The following is an 11,246-nucleotide window of genomic DNA, read 5'->3' as shown; positions in this document are numbered from 1 at the left end:
GGCACATAAAAGACACCATTTCGAGCGTGGCCGTTTTCGTGCGGGTGACACGTAAAAGCACCCACTACACTCTCTGAGTGGTTGGCGTTAGGAAGGGCATCCAGCTGTAGAAACTCTGCCAAATCAGACTGGAGCCTGGTGTTGCCATCCGGTTTCACCAGTCCTCAGTCAAATCGTCCAACCCATGCTAGCATGGAAAGCGGACGTTAAACGATGATGATGATGATGATGATGATGATATGATAGAATGAGAAATACATAAAACTAGATATATATTCTGGAATACATAGATTACATTTAAACAAACACAAAATGCTTGAACAAGAAATAAAATATGAATTTTTAAATCTATTCTTAAATCAAAAAATAAAAAAATTGTATCAAACAAGAAATAAGAATTGTGAAACTGTGGCAAAAACAAAAATAATAATAATTCTATTTTGGAGGAGTGGGCTAGTCAGTTACATCAACCCCAGTGCTCAACTGGTATATATTTTAGTGATCTTGAAAGGAAGAAAAGCAAAGTCGACCTCAGCAGAAGATATACCTCTAAGTATTTTATTCTTTTTATTGATTCTGCCAGCCCGTTGCCTTTGGTTTCAAATTTTGGTACAAGATCAGCAATTTTAGTGGGAAGGGATTAGTTGATTACATTAACCCCAGAATACAACCAGTACTTACTTTATTTCCCCTCCCCTCACCCCACGCACCAAAAATAAAAAGATCAGAAGCGAAGTTGACCTGGGTGGAATTTGAACTCAACATAAAGAGCTGGAAGAAATGGTGCTAAGCATTTTGCCCAACATTCTGCTAGGTTGCTACCTTCAACAAAAAACAAAAGTAATAATAATGAAATTAATAAATAAAATACTTGCGGCAGAATCTTTAGCATACAAGGCAAAATGCTTAGTGGCGTTTTGTCCATTGTTATGTTCTGAGTTCAAATCCCGTCAAGGTCAACTTTGCCTTTCATCCCTTTGGGGTTGAGAAAATAAGTACCAGTTGAGCACTGGGTTGATGAAACTGACTTAGCCTCTTCCCCAAAATTGCTGGTCTTGTGCCAAAATTTGAAACCATTATATATGATGATAAAACTGGTGGACTATTGCTGAGTATCCTGCAGAATTAAAAATAATCAAGTATGAAGTGTTTTCTACTTCAGTGTATAGAAATCAAATGACATATTTAAATAGATTATATTATAACATGCATTTAAACATTACTCTAAAGAAATATATATTTAAAGTTGAAATCCTCACAGAGAGCATGAGATTTTGACAGAAGTAGTATGATTTTGACCACATTGTTTCTATGTCAACCTCTTGATTATATATAATCTACAGAAATCTGATTTTTATAAACTAGTAACATGGTCCGAATAAAAGTGCAGATTTAATTAATTTGTTCTGTTAAATAAGTACATTATTTAATGCATATTTAAGGTTGTGAGCTAACAGAATCGTTAGCACACTGGGCAAAATGCTTAGCATATTTCACCTGTTGCTACATTCTGAGTTCAAATTTCACTGAGGTCAACTTTGCCTTTCATCCTTTTAGGGTTGATAAAAGTACCAGTTGTGTACTGAGGTTGATATAATTGACTGGCCCCTACCCCCAAATTTCAGGCCTTGTGCCTATAGTATTTAATGCATATTTGTTGCCACTGAGTAATACAATATTTTTGATATTTTAACTATTTAGATGGAGGCAGACAATAGTGCCTATGAACCTGCAGGACCTCTTAGTCTAGTGAGATTGATGTTCAATAAGGTGATGCCTCTAGAATAAAACATAGACAGGAACAGAATTAAAAGATGGCTGCAGTTCTGAAGTGAAAAATTGGACATTATTTGGTGTGAGCTGAGAGAAAATGTGATCTTAGGCAACAGTTTAGAAGAGGAGCAACTCTTATTAGTGGTAGGGTTGATTATCCCATCTTTTATCTTTCTCCAGACATAATGTGCCTAACAGTACATCATCAAATGTAGGCTTCTTTTAAAGGTAATTGAGCATGATTTAAAGATTTGCCTGATATTTTTACTAAGTCGAATAATGAAGCAGAGACTTCCTTTGTTAGCTTGACATCACATAGTTGTTTCACTATGGCATATTCTCAGACACAGAAAAGAGCAGCTTGTAAATACTTAAATGTAAAAACCATTTGTATAAATATATCATGAGTTGGGAAGATGTCTTTGGATTGGTTTTTTACAGCTGATTATATTCTTAAGTATCAACCACTTAACTGTGGAGCATATTTTCAGGAACGTAGATTAAGATGCTAGTCCTTATATTACACAGCGATTAACTCAGTCAGAATATATTGCTTTATAACACAGACACTAATTGAAGTCTAATATAAGCTTTGAACCTTATCCAGAGCATTAACTCTTGAAACTGTGTATGTTAACAGATACAAACACTCATTATTTCTAAATATGCTATACAAATATATTTATTATAGCAATAACAGTATGGAAGACACACACAAACTTTAACTTCACTTAGCCATTTATTATTTGGCATCAAAGTTTTCATCACACAATCTTTGATTGATTACTTACACAATTCTACCAGAAGTCATCACTTGTGTTCAGTGAGCATCAGGTGATGACTAAACTCTTTTACTCTTTAACCTCTTTATTTGTTTCAGTCATTTGACTGCGGCCATGCTGGAGCACCACCTTTAGTCGAACAAATCAGCATCAGGACTTATTCTTTGTAAGCCTAGTACTTAGTCTATCAGTTTCTTTTGCTAAACAACTAAGTTATGGGAACATAAACACACCAACATCAGTTGTCAAGCAATGGTGGGGGGATAAACACAGACACACAAACATACACACACACATATATATACATATACGACAGGCAACTTTCAGTTTCTGTCTACCAAATCCACTTGCAAGGCTTTGGTCAGCCCGAGACTATAGCAGAAGACACTTGCCCAAGGTGCTATGCAGTGAGACCGGACCTGGAACCATGTTGTTGGTATACGAGCTATTTACCACACAGCCACTACAATACCTATATACATGAAAGAAAAATATTATATTTAAAACCCTGAAACCTATATATTCTGGTCAACAGCTTTGTCCCAAGCCAGTTGCAGTGGCACTGTGTCAATGACCAGGTGGCAGACAGTGTGATGAAAATTTTGACACCAAATAATAACTGATTAACTGAAATTTGTGTGTGATTTTGAATGGTTTAAGTGTTTCTTTCATGCTGTAATTGCATTAGTTTCAAAACATGGTCTCAGATCAAATCACTTGCCAGGCAAGTACAACTCCAAAATATTATACTTTGTTTTTAATGTACATAGAGCTAATTGTGACTAAAAATAATGTTGATGCCATCTAATAAGACAGTGAGAAGGACAACTAACAAATAGTTCCAGACAAAAATTATCTATAATATTAAGCATTTCACAACAGGTTACAGAAAATAACAAAACAAAAGATATTTTTAGAAACCCGATATAATTAGCATTATAAATTAACCTATAAATGTTTGCATGAGAAAAAATATGAGAAGGAATTCAATAAGAGATATATGGAAAGTACAAAGATTAAATTAAAAACTGCAAGAAATAAATTTATCTCACACACATGCACAAATAAGTTACAATTTGCATCAAGAAAAGTGAAAAGAATTTTTTTGGTTTTTGTTTCATACAATTGTGAAACTTTGTGATATTCAATGCCATTAAAATCAGTTATAATACATACATTTTCTTTAATTTAAAGAAGATTCAAAGTCTTTAATCAAGCTGAGTTATGTCACATGTTCCAAATATTTCTATGAGAACACAGATGTCTGAATGAATGGAATACTGAATAACCAGTGAATATGTCAGCAGTTTATATTCTTTCACTGATACTGAATTGTTTCTATAGCTAAGGCAATTTCCTAAATGCTCCACTCCACCTGGTAGAAAATAGATATTACAAAGTATGAAGAATTTGTTGTTCTAAGCAGTAAAAGCAGTAGAATTAACAGTTACTTGTTGCTTAGTTCCAAGTTAGCTTTGAACCAATGATCAAAAGGCATTCTAGCCATGTCCATGCTTCTTTTTTCCCATATATCAGGGACTTCATTGTCATAAGTCTACTTCTTTAAGATGGTAGGATGGGATTTGAAATTTAGCTGTTATTTCTAATAGATTATGCTACCATGTACAGGCTTCCTTGTTGGATGTTAGTTTTATTGGTTTGGCCAAGCCCACTCTTGTGATCTGGGCCAAACTACTCTTGTGATCAGTTTCCTGTCACCACCCACTTTTCCATTGGCTATTAATCCTGGTTCTAAGCTCTGTATGGCAAGCAACAGCCTGTTTGATGTTTAACTGATCACACACACATACATGCACAACTGGTTGTACTTATTCCTCAGTCACAAGAGATATTAAAATCCACCTCAAGGATTTGAGTTTTCATTTAACAAATTTATTAAATTTAGTAATTTATCAATTATTATTGGCATACCAGGCAAGAATTTGTACTGGGATTGTTTTTTATATAAATATTAATTAACATCAAAAGGACAGAAACTAATTAGAAAATTAATTTTGTAATATTTGTACATGAATGGTTAATAATTAACATCTTATTTCATATCCATTCAGCCTTTATGAAGATATTTAATTTTAACATGTCATCTACAAATAAGTGATGGCTATAAGTGAATATGTTAAACTTTTAAGAAAACTATAATAGGAGAGATTAGTTAACCCACACAGAAAATATTGTTTTAAGGTAAAAATAATCATAAATTTCAGCCTCACACCATGCCCATCATTACTTTATGCTAATATAAATGGTATGGTTTGACATATGAATATCTTTCAGTCCTGTCATTCGGATTAACATATCACAGCATGTGATATTTTCCATGCAACAGATAATTTTAGTAATTATTGAAAACCATGGTAGATCTGTCATCATCTCCATCATTGATTTAAGGTCTATTCTCCCATGCTGACATGTTTTGAATTAGTTTGCCATATAGAAAATTAATATTCATCTCAGCCATATTTTATCTTATTCATGAGACTCAGAATCTCTAGATCTAATCTTTTACTGGTACTGTTTGGGTATTTTAAACCAAACATGATTTTCCCCAATATTTATTACTTCCAGAGGTCAGCTGTTCAGATTTTTGTGAATGCTGTTGTCTGTGTCCATAACCAATGAACTTTATTCTTAACAGCTAAAATGTTGATGCTGATTATCCCAAAGTCAAATGCCATCAAAGGTTCAATATTTCAGGGATGACCATCCAATCGTTTTTTTAATCTAAAACTACATGACTATCATGCCCTTCCTTTTTTAAGATGGTAGGTAGTGATTTGAGAGAAATATGGCCTCTATTTCTCACATAACTACATAAGAGACCCTTTGTTACTTTGACCTGACATTAAATAGGTTCCACAAGTGGTTTAATTCATGGCAGTAAACCAATATTATTACACTGGAATATCATATCAATGATTTTTTGGTTTCCAATACTGAATTCAATTCCTATAGATAGTAGGCCAGCATCCACAAACCACTAGGAAAGCTAGAGATAAGAAAAAATCCCTTGGATGATTAGAATCCATAAATATTTACCTATTTATTACATGTGAACCTAGTTTAAAGCAATGAATATTGTTGTTACAATTCATGAAAAACTATAAATTGATTATGCAAATAAATGAACTTAAAAAGAAAAGCTATCAAAGCCAATTTTTTTTTACCTATTTACTTCAAAGCACTTATGTAGAGTTTGATAGATTATGATGCAATAGGGTGTGATCTATTAGGTTCTAAGAAGGAGGGGTAGAAACATAGAGTTGGCTTGGAAAGAGATGATATACAGTTTACCAAAACAATAGATCAGAGGCTGTTGTAGAAGTGTTAGCCCAGGAACAGGGATGAGTAGAACAACATAGTTATTGGTTAGTGACTGGAGTGTTGATGAGTAAAACTTTACCAGTCAAATGAATATCATTTTGGCAATTTAATCCAGGATAATGCATATAGAGCAATAGTATCATCCTATAGATGTGGGCAGTACTTCAATGTGAGCTGCCCTCGACCCTCTTGAGCCTTGTAGATATTAGTAACTAATCAGAGCTGACAGGCAATAGCAACTTTGAGGGCTTTAGGGTATAAGTTTTGTGCAACTTATTACCAAGAAAGTGTATAGATATTTTAAATTGGAAATTTGATTACTAAATATTTTCTTTTTATCAGAATCTGTATGATGGTCACTATACTTAAAGAATTTAGCTTAAAGTAAGCTGTAGCAATGATATGGTTTTGGATTTCAGGTGGAGTCAATTGAAATCACTTATATAAAAAACACAATAATAATAATAATAATAATAATAATAATAATAATAATAATAATAATACATAACGCTACTGTTCTTATCTTTGAGTGTGTGACATACATCAGTATGAAATCATACATTTTATTGTGTAAATATATCCAGCTGTGATGAAAATCAAAATGAAATAACAACATAAGATAAGATTCTTTAAACATAATAACAACAAAATATAACTACTACTAAAATTTATTAGTAAATCAAACTTAAAAAAAAACTTAGTCATGACATTTATGATCACAGAATGTCTGGGGGATTTTTTAAATAAGTTTATTTGATTGTGTGTTCACAAAATGTTTGCTTTCTAAGAAATATGTGAGACTGTATATCCAAGACTTTTTTTTATTTATTTATATAGTTTAATCTATTCTGTTGTCTTCAGGTGTAGAAGAATAAACTGAATGCAACAGTGAATTGAAACGGAAATGATGAGGTTAATAGACTGATAAAAACACAACAAACATAATTAAACTAGCAATACATCAAAATACATAATCTAAACACATACACACATATACATAGTGTGTGTGTGTAATGTATAAAATTATTTAAGATTAAGAAAATTAAGCTGTACCTACATGGTACTTAAATTTCAGTCAGCTGGTATACACATTAAAAGGTAAAGCAAGTGAAATAACTTGTCTTTCACAAGGCTATAAGTATTCATTAGTAATTTACTACTTCATGGTGTAGACAAGCAATTATTTTTATTAAATATGCTTTTCAAAATAAAATTTCAAAGTGAATTGAATAAATGTAGATTGAGAATTTTAGACATCACTGGGAATTATCATTTTACATTCTAGGAAAAATGTTGGATATTTTTGAAAATCAAATAGTTATAGAATCAAATATCTTACATATGGATCTTCTTTCTTTATGTAGGAGTGGTTTCTATTTTCTTTCTAGACAAGCAGGAAAGTTTGATGAAGTGCCTTGCTTAAGGGTTTATTATTATAATGTACACAAATGCAAGTAGTTAATGTCAAATATCTTCCAACAGTTTTCATATTGGTCATTATATAAGTTATACATATAGTACATTTCCAACTAAAACTTATATCTCTTTATTCAAAACTGACAGATTTAAAGCTATCAGCATTACCAGTTTTGAAACAGAAAATAATATTGCAGTGGAATGCAATTACATGAGACAGATACCTAAAAATACTTTGAAAGCTCTGAGCAAGACATTGCATCAGATACCTCTTTTGGCATCTTGAAATTCAACATTTCTGGCATTTCATTTGAGAAGCTATACTTCCTTTGCATCATCAGGAATTACTTCATGTTCTGTTTATAATACTGTCAGTAAAAATCTGAAGTCAAGTTTAAGTATTGCCTTTGATGTAGTGTCTAGACTTCAGCATTCTTTCATTTCAATTGATTAACAAATTTTTTACATACAGAGCTCATCATTTCAATACTCAAACAGCTCTACAGATAGTGTTTACATTAACATAATCAGAGACAAATAATCATATCATATATGCTATTAGTTTCTTGATCCTTATAATTTGAAAGTAAAGATATGACTTGTAGATTTCAAATGTAAATCTAGCCAAAACTTAGATGTAGAACATATAAAGATAGAAGTCTTCAAATCCCAGTAGCATTTTGATTATACCTAAGAGGAACTTGATATATATGTATGCAATCAATAAGTGTACAGCTACTACAGTGTGATTTCCGATTGGCTAACCTTGTGTTGATAATTGTACACCTAATGTATGATAATATGAGTAAGTAGTAGAACATAGCAAAGACTAGAAATCCAAAATAGTTTGCTAGAGAATGTAAACTAGTCCTGTTATTTGAGTGAATCAATAGTGAGCTGGATATGTGACAGTCAGCATTTTGGATGTAAAATAGAGTGAGAAAACAGATAATCCTTAGTGATAATGAAATGCACAGTTAAATGAAAGTATCTGCATAAAATATATATCATAGAATATTGGAGGACACAGAACAAAGAAGGTTGTAAAAGTCAAGCAGTATTACAAACATAATTGCATGGAAATGTAATAAAAATGATTTATTATATATTTGAGCAGACATGTAATGTGTTCAGTAGAAAATGGCTAAGTTTGCTTAGCATAATGAGCAACCCAGCTTTTTGTCATAAAATGGGGTCATTACAATTACCATTAATGTCAACTGTTGAACTTTATTGAGTAAGAAAGATACAGACAGTGATGATGGTAAGAACAGATGTAAAAACAGCCAGGAAGTGGAAAGCAGAATCTGATGATATCATGTCTTCACTTAAACACCAACACATGATGGGTGTCATACAGACTAATCAGAAGGGACATGTGTTTAGCTCAAATCCGTTCAGTTATGACACAGAATGAATGCAGGCTTGTTGTGTTAAGGCAAGGGAAGTATAAAGTTTCATTTGATTCAAAGCTCTCAACAAGGACAAATGTCAAGATGGAAGGAGCATGAGGAAAATAAGTTGGGATGAAATATGAAAGTGGAGTACATCACAACAAAGTTTTTGATTTGGTCAACCTATGAAGCCTTGCTGACTCCTACAAACATGGTGAGATGGAAGGCATGAAAGAGAGATAAACACAGATGTGAGAAAGTAGAAATGCCGAAACACATCCTTTCCAACTGGAGACACAATTTGAATCATTAGATTCCCTTCAATGCTGCATAGAACTGAATTAACCTTTAGTATACTGTAGGTGCATTATGTCACCATAAAGTCTCCCCGCCCCACCCAGGGCAGTGGCAGGGAAACAATTCTAGATGAAAGGCTTAACTCAACATAAAACAAATACTATCATGGGTGATATCAAGCTGCAGTGGAGAAAGCATGCCATTGGATCTGGTTAAAAAGAGATGATGAGCAATGGCTAGAAGAATATTGAGTGAAGCTTAGTAGCCAGTTGATTTAGCAAGTAGGGCCTTGACTCAGTTTGATGAGAGAGGTGTGTGTGTGTACAATAATGCCATCAAGAGGAAGGCTCACAAAACTGTGCATTCTCTCCTGATGACCCTGTAAGACTGTAGTGTCTGATATGTGGAGCTTTCAACTACTGGTAGCATTTGTATCTCCAAGTTGTTTATGAATGAAACTTTGTTGCACAGTAATTAAAGAGAGAAACCAGAGCAGTTGAAATAAATCAAGTACTAATGGTTTAGATTTTATTAAACTTGCTTCAACTGTCAATATATTTGAATAAAATTAAAGTGGTGTGGGTGCTAAGCAAAATAAATTTATCCTGAGTTCAAAAGGTAGAGGCAGAATGAAGGGAGAAAAGTGATTAGGTAGACACCTCAATATGATATCAGTAGATATTATAATATTGGTTCCAAATTTCAGCACAAGGCCAGCAATTTCAGAGAAGGTTTAAATTGGTTACATCAACCCCAGTGTTCAACTGGTATTTATTTTATCAGCTCCAAAAGAATGAAAGGCAAAGTCAACACCAACAGTGTTTGAACTCAGATTTTAAAGTCAGAAGAAATGCCACTCAGCATTTTTTTTAGTGCAGTAACAATTCTGCCAATTCACTGCCTTAGCAGATATTAAAATATTAAGAATAATAAGGTTTGTGACAACTAGTTTCATTCAATAACAGAAACTAAGTATAAAAAAATAGACTTCATGAACCTGTGCTTCATAATTTCTAACTTTACTACTTACAGTAGAAGACAAGTAAATTACTTCTTGTTAAGAGATCATTGATAGTACTTCACAGAAAATAGTTAGTCAAAAGTGATTTAATATTCCATTATTCAATGATTAATAAAAGAACAAAAAGTAATATATTTGAAATGATCATTTATGAGAGTAGTAATATTTAATCCAAATATAAATATGTTTATTTCAGTATAAAAGGTGCTATATGAAAAAGTGAAAATATGTTCTAAAATTTTATAATTCAGAATTTCTCATATGAGTGATTATTAATATATATGTTTCATATAGCAGGTGCAGTAGGAGAGAGAGACACACTATTAGCAAGACAAATTGTAAAGACAGTTTCAGTCTTAAACTGTAGCTATTTTACTTTCTATACATTGAGAAAGCCTCTGTATTTGAGCTACTAGAACACCCACAACTGAAAATGTTATCATGTAATGACCCAAGGGAAAATTACATTAACTGGTTTCTTTCTTCCAGTTCCCCAAGGATATTTAATCACAGAACTTCAAGCTAATGAAAGTCAAGATGAGTTATACAATGTCCTTTCTACTTATAATAGTGAAGTCTACTGCCATAGCTTGACAAAATATGCTACGAGTCAAACATTTTTACTACTGCAACTGATAAGAAACAAACAATTGATACTTGATTGGCAGAATGGTGCGTTATTGACTTGGTCAAATCTAACTCTGTGACTCTTTCAATGCCCTTGTGAAAGGTAAACATTATACATTACTTCTCATAATCAATAATCAGAAACCTTGTGCCTTAGTTATAAATCAATATTTATGTTTCATATGCAATTAGTCTTATATTTTATATTCCCCATAAATTATTGACTATTTAATTAGATATGTATATTATAGACCTTTAATTTAATCTTTCATTCAAAATTAGTACACAAAAAGAAAAACAAGAGAAAAAGAAATTTATTTATATTTCTCAGAATGCTACAATATTGTCAAAAGAAAGAGAGAACATATCTTTTATATTTTATTTGGTTCAATCATTAAACTGTGGCCATACTGGAGCACTGTTCTGAAGAATTTTTAGCTGAATGAATCAACCCCAGTACTTTTCTTTTTTAAACCTGGTACTTATTCTGTTGCTCTTTTTTTTGCCAAATTGCTAAGTTATGAGGAGGTAAACAAACCAACACCAATTGTCAAAAAGTAGTGGGGAACAAACACAGATACATAGATACATATA

The 11,246-nt window shown here is 32.4% G+C and overlaps 1 protein-coding gene across 4 annotated transcripts in view; it reads right to left on the bottom strand.

Moving 5' to 3' along the window:
- The window catches only part of LOC106871173 (innexin unc-9), a 366,584-nt gene that overhangs the window by 293,166 nt on the left and 62,172 nt on the right, over window positions 1-11,246 (bottom strand). For 2 of the 4 annotated variants that reach the window (XR_008267215.1, XM_052978622.1), the window contains exon 2: window positions 1,000-1,117. The exons of the other annotated variants lie outside the window; for them this stretch is intronic. The gene's annotated coding sequence lies outside the window, so the exon portion shown is untranslated. The remainder of the gene's footprint in view (window positions 1-999; window positions 1,118-11,246) is intronic. 4 annotated transcript variants of the gene reach the window in all.

Source organism: Octopus bimaculoides, chromosome 2 (genome assembly GCF_001194135.2).
Source record: "Octopus bimaculoides isolate UCB-OBI-ISO-001 chromosome 2, ASM119413v2, whole genome shotgun sequence".
NCBI classification, from domain to species: Eukaryota; Metazoa; Mollusca; class Cephalopoda; order Octopoda; family Octopodidae; genus Octopus; species Octopus bimaculoides.
Note: the sequence above shows the minus strand (reverse complement) of the source record. Positions and strands in the feature narration are given on the sequence as shown.